Source organism: Acomys russatus, chromosome 8 (assembly GCF_903995435.1).
Source record: "Acomys russatus chromosome 8, mAcoRus1.1, whole genome shotgun sequence".
Lineage (NCBI taxonomy): Eukaryota > Metazoa > Chordata > Mammalia > Rodentia > Muridae > Acomys > Acomys russatus.
The window spans coordinates 4,498,248-4,509,841 of record NC_067144.1 but is presented as its reverse complement, the minus strand read 5'-3'; the positions used below and the strand labels follow the sequence as shown (position 1 = coordinate 4,509,841).

At 40.7% G+C, this 11,594-nt stretch overlaps 1 pseudogene; it reads right to left on the bottom strand.

Moving 5' to 3' along the window:
- Positions 1 to 205: 205 nt before the first annotated feature.
- On the bottom strand, positions 206 to 3,571 carry LOC127193222 (uncharacterized; annotated as a pseudogene).
- Between the last annotated feature and the right edge of the window lie 8,023 nt (positions 3,572 to 11,594).

The window sequence follows — 11,594 nt, the reverse complement described above, 5'->3', positions numbered from 1 at the left end:
CGGGGCATGAGGGTTGTTGTCCTGACTTAGGGTTGCGTCTGCAATGCAGACGCAGCTTAAGAGGATTATAAGTCTTTTCCAGGATCCATTCATCTTGACTAGTCTCAGGAGGAGCCCTTTTCACATGTGAAGCATGGACCCAGGTGGGGATTCCCTCTACCTTAACGGCAGTTGGAGCCATTAACAGTACCAGGTAGGGTCCTTTTCACCACAGCTCGAGATTCCTAGCTCGGTGTCTCTGTACCAAGACGGCGTATCCAATCTCGAACTGATGAGGACCTGTAGGGTCTCTAGCGATGTAGGCATCTTTCAGCTGTTCCCAAATCTCTTGCCTGATCGTCTCAAGAGCCTTTAAATGGGCTAAAAGATGGGTGGAAGGCACAAAACTGTCATCAGGACACGCCACACTCTCTAGGGTTTTAAACAGTGGTAGTGGTACACTAAACAGTATCTCAAAAGATTTCAGTCCCAATGGTCCAGGTGTGTTCCATACCCAGAACAAGGCAAGGGAGAGAAGAGCTGTCCAATCACCCCCGCCGGTCTCTAAGGTCAATTTTGTTAAGGTCTCCTTTATAGTTTTATTCATTTTTTTCTACCTGTCCTGAGCTCTGGGGTCTATAAGCACAATGTAATTTCCAATTTATCCCCAATTGTCTGTCCAGTCCCTGACTTACCTGGGCGACGAAGGCAGGCCCGTTGTCCGACCCAATTACCTTAGGTATCCCGAACCGGAGAAGGATTTTTTCAAGTATCTTCTTGGCCACTACATTTGCCATTTCTTTTGTGTGTGTGTGGGGGGGGGGGAATACCTCGACCCACCCCGAGAAGGTGTCTATGAAAACTAGAAGGTATTTATCAGGCCGGTTCGACTTCAGTGAAATGGACCTCTCAATAAGTTACAGGTCAATCTCCCTGCAAGCACTTTCCTGCACAGTGTCTGCTGAACCCAGCATTAGTGAGGGCGCAAGCCTTGCAGTTTTTTACCAGACCCTCTGCTGTCTTTTGTAGTCTGGGGATGTGATAGGGAGACTTATTGACCAGTTCTGTCATCTTTTTCGGCCCTTGGTGGGTAAGGCTGTGTATATTAGCCAGGTATTTTAGCCCCTCTTCTCCTGTGAGGATCCTTCTCTCGGAATCCCCTCAGCCTGTTGGGGCATAACCTTAGCTATTAGAATCATTGGTTCTTGTGCCGCCTCTTTGGCCATCTGGTCAGCCATTTGGTTCCCCTTTTCTATGGGGCCGGTCCCTTTTTGATGTCCTTGGCAATGGATGATCGCCACCTTGCGGGGCAAATGGACAGCCTCTAACAAACTAAGAATTTTCTTTTTATTTTTAATGTCCTTGTCAGCTGAAGTCAGCAGCCCTTGTTCTCTATAAATCGCTCTGTGGACATGAGCTGTTGCGAAAGCATACCAGCTATCAGTGTAGATATTGATAGCCTTTCCCTCCACCAGTCTTAGAGCTTGGGTCAAAGCAAGAAGTTATGCTTTTTGGGCCGACCTTCCTTCTGGCAAACTGCTGGCCCAGATGACAGACTTCCCATCTACTACCGCTGCCCCAGACCTCCGCTTACCTTCTACCATGAAGCTGCTTCCATCGGTGAACCAAGTTTTTACACCAGGCCACGGCCAGTCAGTGAGGTCTGACCAAGTCCTGGTTTCTTCAGCTAGTATCTCTTCACATTGATGTACTGGGGTCTCACCAGCTTCGGGTAGCAAGGTGGCGGGTGGAGCGAAGGTCACCCGCTCTGTCAGCAATAAGCTCTGGTAGTGGGTCATTTGGGCGTTGGTCATCCATCGATCTGGTGGTTGTCTGATAATACTCTCAAGGGCATGGGAGGCCACCACCATCACATTTTGGCCCATGGTTAACTTATTGCCATCTTTTACCAATACAGCCATTGCTGCTATTGCCCACAAACAAGAGGGCCACCCACTGGCCACAGGATCCAGTTTTTTTTTTCAGACAGATAGGCCACTGGGCGCTTCCAGGGTTCTAGAGTTTGGGTGAGGATCCCCTTGGCAACCCCCTTCCACTCGTTGATGTACAGAGTAAAAGGCTTGTTCAGATCAGGCAGTGCTAGGGCAGGGGCTTGTAGCAGTGCCTTCTTGAGGGTCTCAAAAGCCAATTGGTGTTTCTTAGTCCAAGTGAACTCCCCCCTTTCTCTTGTTAGAGGGTATAATGGGGCCGCCAGAGTGGTGAACTTGGGAATCCAAAGCCTGCAGAATCCTGCGGTCCCCAGGAATTCTCTTACCTGGCGAGGGGTGGTTGGGGTCGGGATCTGATTCACTGTTCGTTTCCTGGCTTCTGTGAGCCACCATTGTTCATCTTTCAAGGTGCTGTATCCCAGATATGTCACTTCAGTCTGGCACAGTTATGCCTTCTTGGCAGAAGCCCGATACCCCAACTCACCTAACTCAGCCAGGATTTTCTGAGTCCCAAGCTCGCATTCTTCACGGGTCTCTGCAGCCAATAGGAGGTCAGCTACATACTGTAGAAGAGTCACCTGGAGATTATTAGCATGGAAAGGGGCAAGGTCCCAATGTAGGGCTTCATCAAATAGGGTGGGGGAGTTTTTAAACCCCTGGGGCAATCTCGTCCACGTAAGCTGTCCAGTTCTTCCATTTTCGGGGTCTTGCCACTCAAAGGCAAGCAGGGATTGGCTGATAGGGTGAAATCTCAGACAGAAGAAGGCATCTTTGAGATCAGGTGGCAGCATTCAATCTTCTCTGGGTCTTCTTGGCCTTTGCCTTCTGTTGTTGCCCAGGTTCCCTGTCTGCCTAGGCCTGCCTATTCCCTGACACCTTCCTTCTCCTTCCACTGCGGCCAGTATTCTCATCAGTCTTCTCCTGCCTTTTTTCTTTTCTTTCCTCATCCTCAGCTCTCTCTTTCTTTTCTCTTTCCTCATCCTCAGCTCTCTCCTTTTCTCTTTCCTGTTTCACTTCCTCTGTCTCCTTTTTATGATAAACTTTCTCAGCCTCCTTCACCACATCCCTGATGGTATAATCTTGCAATCCCTCAATGCGCTAATGCGCTGTAGTTTCTTCCTAATATCAGGAGCTGACTGTCCAATGAATGCCATGATTACGGAGGCTCGCTGTTCCTCGGATGTAGGGTCAAAAGGGGTATATCTCTGGTAAGCCTCCATGAGCCTCTCTAGAAACACCAAGGGGGGCTCAGTTGCTCCCTGCATGACTTCTCTTACCTTCGCCAAATTGGTGGGCCTCCTCACGGCCCCTCTGAGACCTGCCACCAGAGCCCGGCAGTAAATGGACAGCCGTTTCCTACCTTCTGCCATGTTGTAGTCCCACTGAGGATGGGTCAGGGGGAATCCTTCATCTATTTCAGCCAGGATCTGGATGGGGTGTCCAGCGTCATCTCGGATATTGTTTCAAGCCTCGAGAATTCTTTCTCTCTCCTCAGTGGTGAATAAAACCTGCAGAAGCTGCTGACAATCATCCCATGTGGGTTGGTGGGAGAACATCAGGAACTCAATCAGACCTGTAAGTGACGTAGGGTTCTCTGAAAAAGGTGGGTGGTTAGTCAGGTAATCATGTTTATTCCTTCTCATGTCTCTGATGGAGTTGAAGACCAGGTAGCTTAGTTTTACAATGAAGCTTAGTTGTTTAGAGGTTAAGATAATTTTAGGTCTAGATAGATGTTTTAAACTGATAATAACAAGTTGTGATGTGGATTGATTTACATTCAGAATTTTAGACACACCAAGATAGGAAAGACATTTTCTTCAAGGGTGTCAAATACAAATAGCCAAAACACTAAGAATATAACATTTATAAAATTCTTGATTGTGTCATGGTTCTTCTTGCTATAGGTAGTTTATTGTATATATGTGTAATAATATAAATATATATGTAAAAAATAAAAAATGTTTAATAACAAAACAAAACAAAACATATATTCTTACATTCATGCAGATATGGTGCTGAAGGAGGTGAGAGTTCTACATCTAGTTCTGCAGGAAGCATGGAGAAGTAAAACACTGAGCCTGGCTTAAAATTTTAGTACCCAAAAGTCCATCTCCAATGACACACATTGTAGTTCCTGTCTAGAAGCATTACTTCCTAATGATCAAACACTCAAATATGTGAGCCTATAGGGGCCATTTTTATTCAAAGCACCACACACACTATAGCTGCCTCTTATTTTAGTTGTTTTCTAGAAGTTTTTAGGTTCAAAAGTCCAGCCTTCTTTACCATGTAGACACACTTTTTTTTACACTCCCACAAATAGTGTATAAGACTTGCCTTTTCATTACATCCTGCCAGAGTTTGCTGTCATCTGTATTCTTTTTTAATAAAAATATTTATTTATTTATTTATTTATTTTTAATTTGTTCACTTTACATCCTGATTGTAGCCCCCCTTCTTTGTCAGGCTTCCCCTTTCTGAGAACTATGGGATGGAGGGAGGAGGAATCAGGAAGGGAGAGCTGGACCAGGAGTCATTTGTATTCTTAATGTTCCTCATTCTGACAGAGGTTATATGGAAATTTAAAGTAGCTTCAATCTACATTTTACTGATGGCTAAAGTTTTTGATTACTCTATAGATGCTCACTAGCCAAATGTATTTCTCTTTTAATCATGCTCTGTTTGGTTCTAAAAGAGGTTTTTTTAATTATGTTGTTTTATTTCTTGATATTTAGCTTTTTAAGTTCATTATATACTCTATATGCTATTCCTCTGTAATATGTATAGGTAGAAAATATTTTCTCCCATACTGAAAGTTTTTTCTTCATTAGAATGACAATTGATGTACTGGAGGTTTTCAATTCTTCTATAAAGAAAAAATAAGTTATGAAATTTGTTGATAAAAATGAAAGTGGAAATTGTGCTGAATGAGGTAACTCAGAAAGAGAGTCACACACGTTGTTGCTAATGTGTGTTTAATTGAGATAACTGTAGAAACAAAGGTACTAGGAAAGGAACATTGATTAGAGAAGGAAAATGCAACAAGGGAGGGAATTTGGGAGAGTATAGGTAAAATGAAAGTAGAGAGGGGAAATATTGAAAGTGGAAAAAATTAAGCATGGAAGGCACTGAGTGATGCAGGAACTGAGGCTAAACACGTGAAGTTCACCATCATGAAAGGGTTACATATGTAAAAAACCAGAAGGGAAATAAAGTTTGGAGTATTATGCTAGGAGGTGGTAGAGGGGTGTTGAAAGGAAGCTATAGGGGTAAATATGAACAAGTTATATTGTCATATATGTATGGCATTTTCAAAGAGTAAAACCAGGAAATTTACTACATTATAACACAATCAAAACTTTAAAATTTTTAAAAAGAAACCATTACTATGATATTTATATATTTTGGATAGGACATATTATTTCAAGTTTTCATTGGGATGTATATATATATATATATTGAACTGTTTTGGAGGTTGAGTTTTGTTGATGTTGATCTTGTCTTTTTCTTTTTTTCAAATAGTGTCTTTTACCCTAAAGTTGTTTACAATGTTCACAATGGATAGGGCAGTGAGGACAGGTTTGGATACTCTATTTTCCTGTTTGTCTGTTATTTGTGAATACACCCTTTATCCCAGATCTCTCTCTCTCTCTCTCTCTCTCTCTCTCTCTCTCTCTCTCTCTCTCTCTCTCTCTCTCTCTCTCTCTCTCTCTCTCTCTCTCTCTCTCTCCTATAGTCTGATAGTCTGATATCTTCAGTAATTTGGTTCTAGAAACAGTTTTCCTGTTGGCGTGATCCGATCCTGTGACTTGATGCCAGATAGTTTTTTAAAAAAAAAAAAGACAGGTAATGCAAAAAATAACCCAGAATTTACATAATTAAAGGCAAAGAATCATGAAATTTTACAGGTAGGTTTGTTTGTTTGGTTGGTTGGTTGGTTGGCGAACCAATGAGTTTTATTGTGAATATTTACAATAATATAGGTGAGGTGTCATGTATAGGAACAGAGATTAATCAAAGACAGCTGTACCACTAAGCCCGCCCGCAGCATGAGTGATGGCTCACATAAGCTGTGAACCTAGAGCCCAATAAAAAGCCTGTTGCATACAGCTCTACAGTTTGGAGAGTGTCCTTTTCAGGTACCTCAGTTTGTCTAAAGCTGAAGAAACATTTTGAGGTCCTATAATGGAAACATTTTTCTTTGCTGTTTGAATAAACTGTGTTCATATATTCCAATTAAAACTCAGGAGCTGTAATATGCTGAGATCTTGGTTATGATTTTTTGAACCACTTAAAAGTCTATATAAATATATTTTTGAAAAACGGAAGAACTTATCAATAGAATAAATTAATAAATAAATTCATAAAATAGAATCTCAATATCTTTATTTTACAATCTCTAGATTCAAGACATAGAATTGCTGACAAGTCCATTCCCAGTCTCATTTGCTTCAAGAGTGAAAATACACTTGTTTTAAAAGTTAATCCAATATCAGCCATTTTTAAAGTAATGAATTTTTGTGATAAAAGGGTGTGTATTAGATGGCCATGTTGGAGATCCAAGACGGCGGCGAGCAGTGTGGACCGTGTATGGAGGATCCAGTGAACAATTCCGGGAATTGCACAGATTTCTGAGCCAGGAACACCGAGGTCCCAACACCATTATTCCCCTCCACTATGACTGTTCCTGAGGGGGATTACCTCCCCCTGTATCTGCTCATAGGGTATCAAGTCTCTTTTTGGCAACCTGCTGTCCTTCCTCTGAGTGCCACCAGGTCTCCCCCTCCAGGGGACATGGTCAAATGTGAGGGGCCAGAGTACGTGAGAAAGTCATATCCCACTCTCCACTCAGCTGTGGAGAATGTTCTGACCATTGGCTAGATCTGGGTAGAGGTTTAAAGTTTACTGCCTGTATTATCCTTGGGTGCTGCCTTAGTTGGAGAAGGACCCCTGGGCCCAAATCTGCCTATCATAATGTTCTACTTATAGATTTCTAGGAACCTCTGGATCCTTCTACTTTGCTATTCTCCCATGCTTCTCTCATCTAGAGTCTCAATAGGATGTTGTCCCCTCTGTCCCAGTTTTCTGGTATGTGAAGGCTTTCGTGGGACATTCCTCTTGGGCTAGTATGCAGATATAAGTGAGTATATACCATTTGATTCTTTCTGCTTCTGGGTTAACGCACTCATTATGATCATTTCTAGCTCAATCCATTTATCCACAAATTTCGGGAATTCCTTGTTTTTAATAGCTGAGTAGTATTCCATAGTGTATATGTACCACAGTTTCTTTATCCATTCTTCTACTGAGGGACACTTAGGCTGTTTCCATGATCTGGCTGTTATGAATAAGGCTGCTATGAACATGGTTGAGCAAATTTTCTTGTTGTGTGTTGGACATCTTCTGGGTATATTCCAAGGAGTGGAATAGCTGGGTCTTCAGGAAGCCCTATTCCCAGTTTTCTGAGATAGCACCAGATAGATTTCCAAAGTGGCTGTACTAGTTTGCATTCCCACCAGCAATGAAGGAGTGTTCCTCTCTCCCGACATCCTTGACAGCATGTGGTGTCACTTGAATTTTTGATCTTAGCCATTCTGATGGGTATAAGATGGAATCTCAGAGTTGTTTTGATTTGCATTTCCCTGATGACTAAGGAGGTTGAACATTTCTTTAAGTGTTTCTCAGCCATTTGATATTCCTCTGATGAGAATTCTCTGTTTAGTTCCAAGTCCCATTTCTCAATTGGGTTATTTGGTTTGGTGGTGTTTAATTTCTTGAGTTCATTATATATTTTGAATATTAGACCTTTGTCAGATGTAGGGTTGGTGAAGCTCTTTTCCCAGTCTTAAGGCTGTCGCTTTGTTCTCTTGACAATGTCTCCTGCCTTACAGAAGCTTCTCAATTTCATGAGGTCCCATTTATTAATGGTTGACATTAAGGCCTGGGCCATTGGTGTTCTGTTCAGGAAGTTGTCTCCTGTGCCAATATGTTCCAGGCTATTCCCTACTTTTTCTTCTAAGTGACTTAATGTCTCTGGTTTTATGTTGAGGTCTTTAATCCACTTGGATTTGAGTTTTGTGCAAGGTGACAATGATGGGTCCAGTTGCATTTTTTTACACATAGACCTCCAGTTAGATCAGCACCATTTGTTGAAGATGCTATCCTTTTTCCATTGAATGGATTTGGCTTATTTGTCAAAAACAAAGTGACCATATGTGTGTAGATTCATATCTGGGTCTTTGATTTGATTCCACTGATCAACCAGCCTGTTGCTGTGCCAGTACCATGCTGTTTTAATTCCTATTGCTTTATAGTACAGTTTGAGATCAGGTATGGAGATTCCTCCAGAGCACCCTTTATTGTACAAGATTGTTTTAGCTATTCTGGGTTTTTTATTTTTCCATATGAAGTTGACAATTGAACTTTCAATGTCTTTAAAAAATTGTGTATGTATTTTGATAGGGATTGCATTGAATCTGTAGATTGCTTTTGGCAGGATGGCCATTTTTATTGTTAATTCTCCCGTTCCATGAGCAAGGAAGATTATTCCATCTTCTCAGGTCATCTTCAATCCCTTCCTTCAGCGTTTTGAAATTTTTTCAAACAAGTCCTTCACTTGCTTAGTTAGAGTAACTCCTAAGTGTTTTATATTGCTTGTGGCTAATGTGAAGGGTGTGGTTTTTCTAATTTCTTCCTCTGCAAGCTTTCATTTGTGTGTAGGAAGGCTACAGACTTTTTTGAGTTAATTTTGTATCCAGCCAATTTGCTGAAGGTGTTTATCAGCTGTAGGAGTTTTCTGGTGGAATTTTGAGGGTCACTTATGTACACTATCATATCATCTGCAAATAGGGATAATTTGACTTCTTCCTTTCCCATTTGGATACCCTTCATCTCCTTTTGTTGTTTTATTGCTCTGGCTATAACTTTGAGTACTGTATTGAAGAGATATGGAGAGAGTGGGCAGCCTTGCCTTGTTCCCGATTTTAGAAGAATTTCCTTGAGTATCTCATCATTTACTTTGATTTTGGCTATTGGCTTGCTGTATATAGCCTTTATTATGTTGAGGAAAGTGCCTTGTATCCCCGATCTCTCTAATACTTTAAACATGAATGGGTGTTGGAGTTCATCAAATGCTTTCTCTGCATCTAAAAAAGATGATCATGTGGTTTATATGCTGGATTACATTGATGGATTTCCCTATATTAAACCATCCCTGCATGCATGGAATGAAACCTACTTGGTCATGATGAATGATATCTTTGATGTGTTCTTGTATTCACTTTGCAAGTATTTTAGTTAGTATTTTTGCATCGATATTCAGAAGAGAAATTGTTCTGAAATTCCCTTTCTTTGTTAAGTCTTTGTGATGTTTACGTATCAATGAGACTATGGCCTCATAGAATGAATTGGGTAATTTTCCATCCATTTCTATTGGTATTAGCTCACCCTTGAAGGTCTGGTAGAATTCTGCACTGAAACCATCTGGCTCTAGACTTTTTTTAGTTGGGAGACTATCAATGATTGCTTCTATTTCTGTAGGGGAAATGGGACTATTTACTTGTTTATCTGTTCTTCACTCAACTTTGGCAAGTGAAATTGGTCAAGAAAATCGTCCATTTCCCTTAGATTTTCAAATTTTGTGGCATATATACCTTCAAAGTAGGATCTTATGATTCTTTGTATTTCTTCAGTGTCTGTTGTTATGTCTCCTTTTTCATTTCTGATTTTGTTGATTTCAATATTGTCTCTCTGCCTTTTAGTTAGTTTGGCTAACAGTCTGTCTATCTTGTTGATTTTCTTAAAGAACCAGCTCTTGGTTTTGTTGATTCTTTGGACTGTTTTCTTAGTTTCTAATTTGTAAATTTCAGCCCTTAGCTTGATTATTTCCAGACATCTACTCCTCTTGGGCGTTCCTGCTTCTTTTTTTTTCTAGGGCTTCCAGTTGTGTCGTTAAGATGCTTATGTGCAACGTTTCCACTTTCTTTTCAAAGGCACTTAGTGCTATGAATTTTCCTCTTAGCACTGCTTTCAATGTATCCCACAAATCTGGGTATGTTGTTCCTTCATTTTCATTGATTTTCAGAAATTCCTTGATTTCTTTCTTTATTTCTTCCCTGACCCCGGTGTCATTTAGCAGAGAGTTGTTTAGTTTCCACGTACGTGTAGGCCTCTTGTTATTTCTGTTGTTGTTGAATTGCAACCTAAGAGCATGGTGATCTGATAGGATACAAGGTATTATTTCAATCCTCTTGTATCTATTGAGGCTTGCTTTTTGACCTACGATGTGATCAATTTTGGAGAAGGTTCCATGGGGTGCAGAGAAGAAGGTATATTCTTTCTTGTTTGGGTGAAAGGTTCTATAGATATCTGTTAGCTCCATTTGACCCATGGCATTGGTTAATGATGTTATTTCTTGGCTTAGTTTCTGTTTCAATGACTTATCCTTCAGTGAGAGTGGGGTGTTGAAATCTCCCACTATTATTGTGTGGGGATCAATGTGTGATTTAAGCTTTTTTGCTTGTATTGGGAGCATAGATGTTCAGAATTGTGATGTCATCTTGGTTGACTTTACCTTTGATGAGTATGAAGTGTCCTTCCTCATCCCTTTTGATTAATTTTGGTTGAAAGTCTATTTTGTTCGATACTAAAATGGCTATGCCTGCTTGCTTCTTGTGGCCATTTGCTTGGAATATTTTTTTCAACCTTTTACTCTGAGGTAATACCTATCATTATGGGTGAGATGTATTTCTTGAATGCAGAAGAATGTTGGATCTTGTTTATGCACCCATTCAGTTAGTCTGTGTCTTTTTATTGGAGAATTGAGACCATTGATTTTGAGAGATATTAATCACTAGTGACTGTTAAGAGTCTTAATTTTGATGTTGTTTCCAGTCAAGGGTTTGTGTAGTTGTGTTTTTGCCATGGGATAGTTATCTATTTCCTGAGTAGTTTTGGTTGCAGCTTGACCTTTTGGGATGGAGTTTTCCTTCTAGTACCTTCTGTAAAGCTGTATTTGTGGATAGGTACTGTTTGAATTTGTTTTTGTCATGGAATATTTTGTTTTCTCCATCAATGGCTATTGATAGTTTTGCTGGGGAAAGTAGTCTGGCCTGGCATCTGTGGTCTCTTAGGGTTTGCAGGATCTCTGTCCAGGCCCTTCTGGCTTTTATGGTCCCTGCTGAGAAGTCGGGTGTAATTCTGATAGGTTTTCCATTAAATGTTATTTGGCCCTTTTCCCTTGCAGGTTTTAATATTTATTCTTTGTTCTGTTGGTTTTGTGTTTTGCTTATTATGTGACTGGCAGTTTTTCTTTTCTGGTCAATTCTATTTGGTGTTCTCTAGGCCTCTTGTATGTTTATAGGCATCTCTTTCTTTAGATTGGGGAAATTTTCTTCTGTGATTTTGTTGAGAATAGTTTCTGGGCCTTGGAGTCTGATATCCTCTCTTTCTTCAATGCCTGTTATCCTCAAATTTCTTCTTTTCATGGTGGCCTTAATTTCTTGGATGTTTAGTGTCAGGAATTTTCCAGATTTGGCATTTTCTTTAATGGTTGATTCAAGATCTGTGATTGTATCTTCTAGACCTGAGATTCGTTCTTCCATCTCTTGGATTCTGTTAGAAAAGCTCACCTCTGTGTTGCTCGCCTTCTTCTCCGAGGTCTCACGT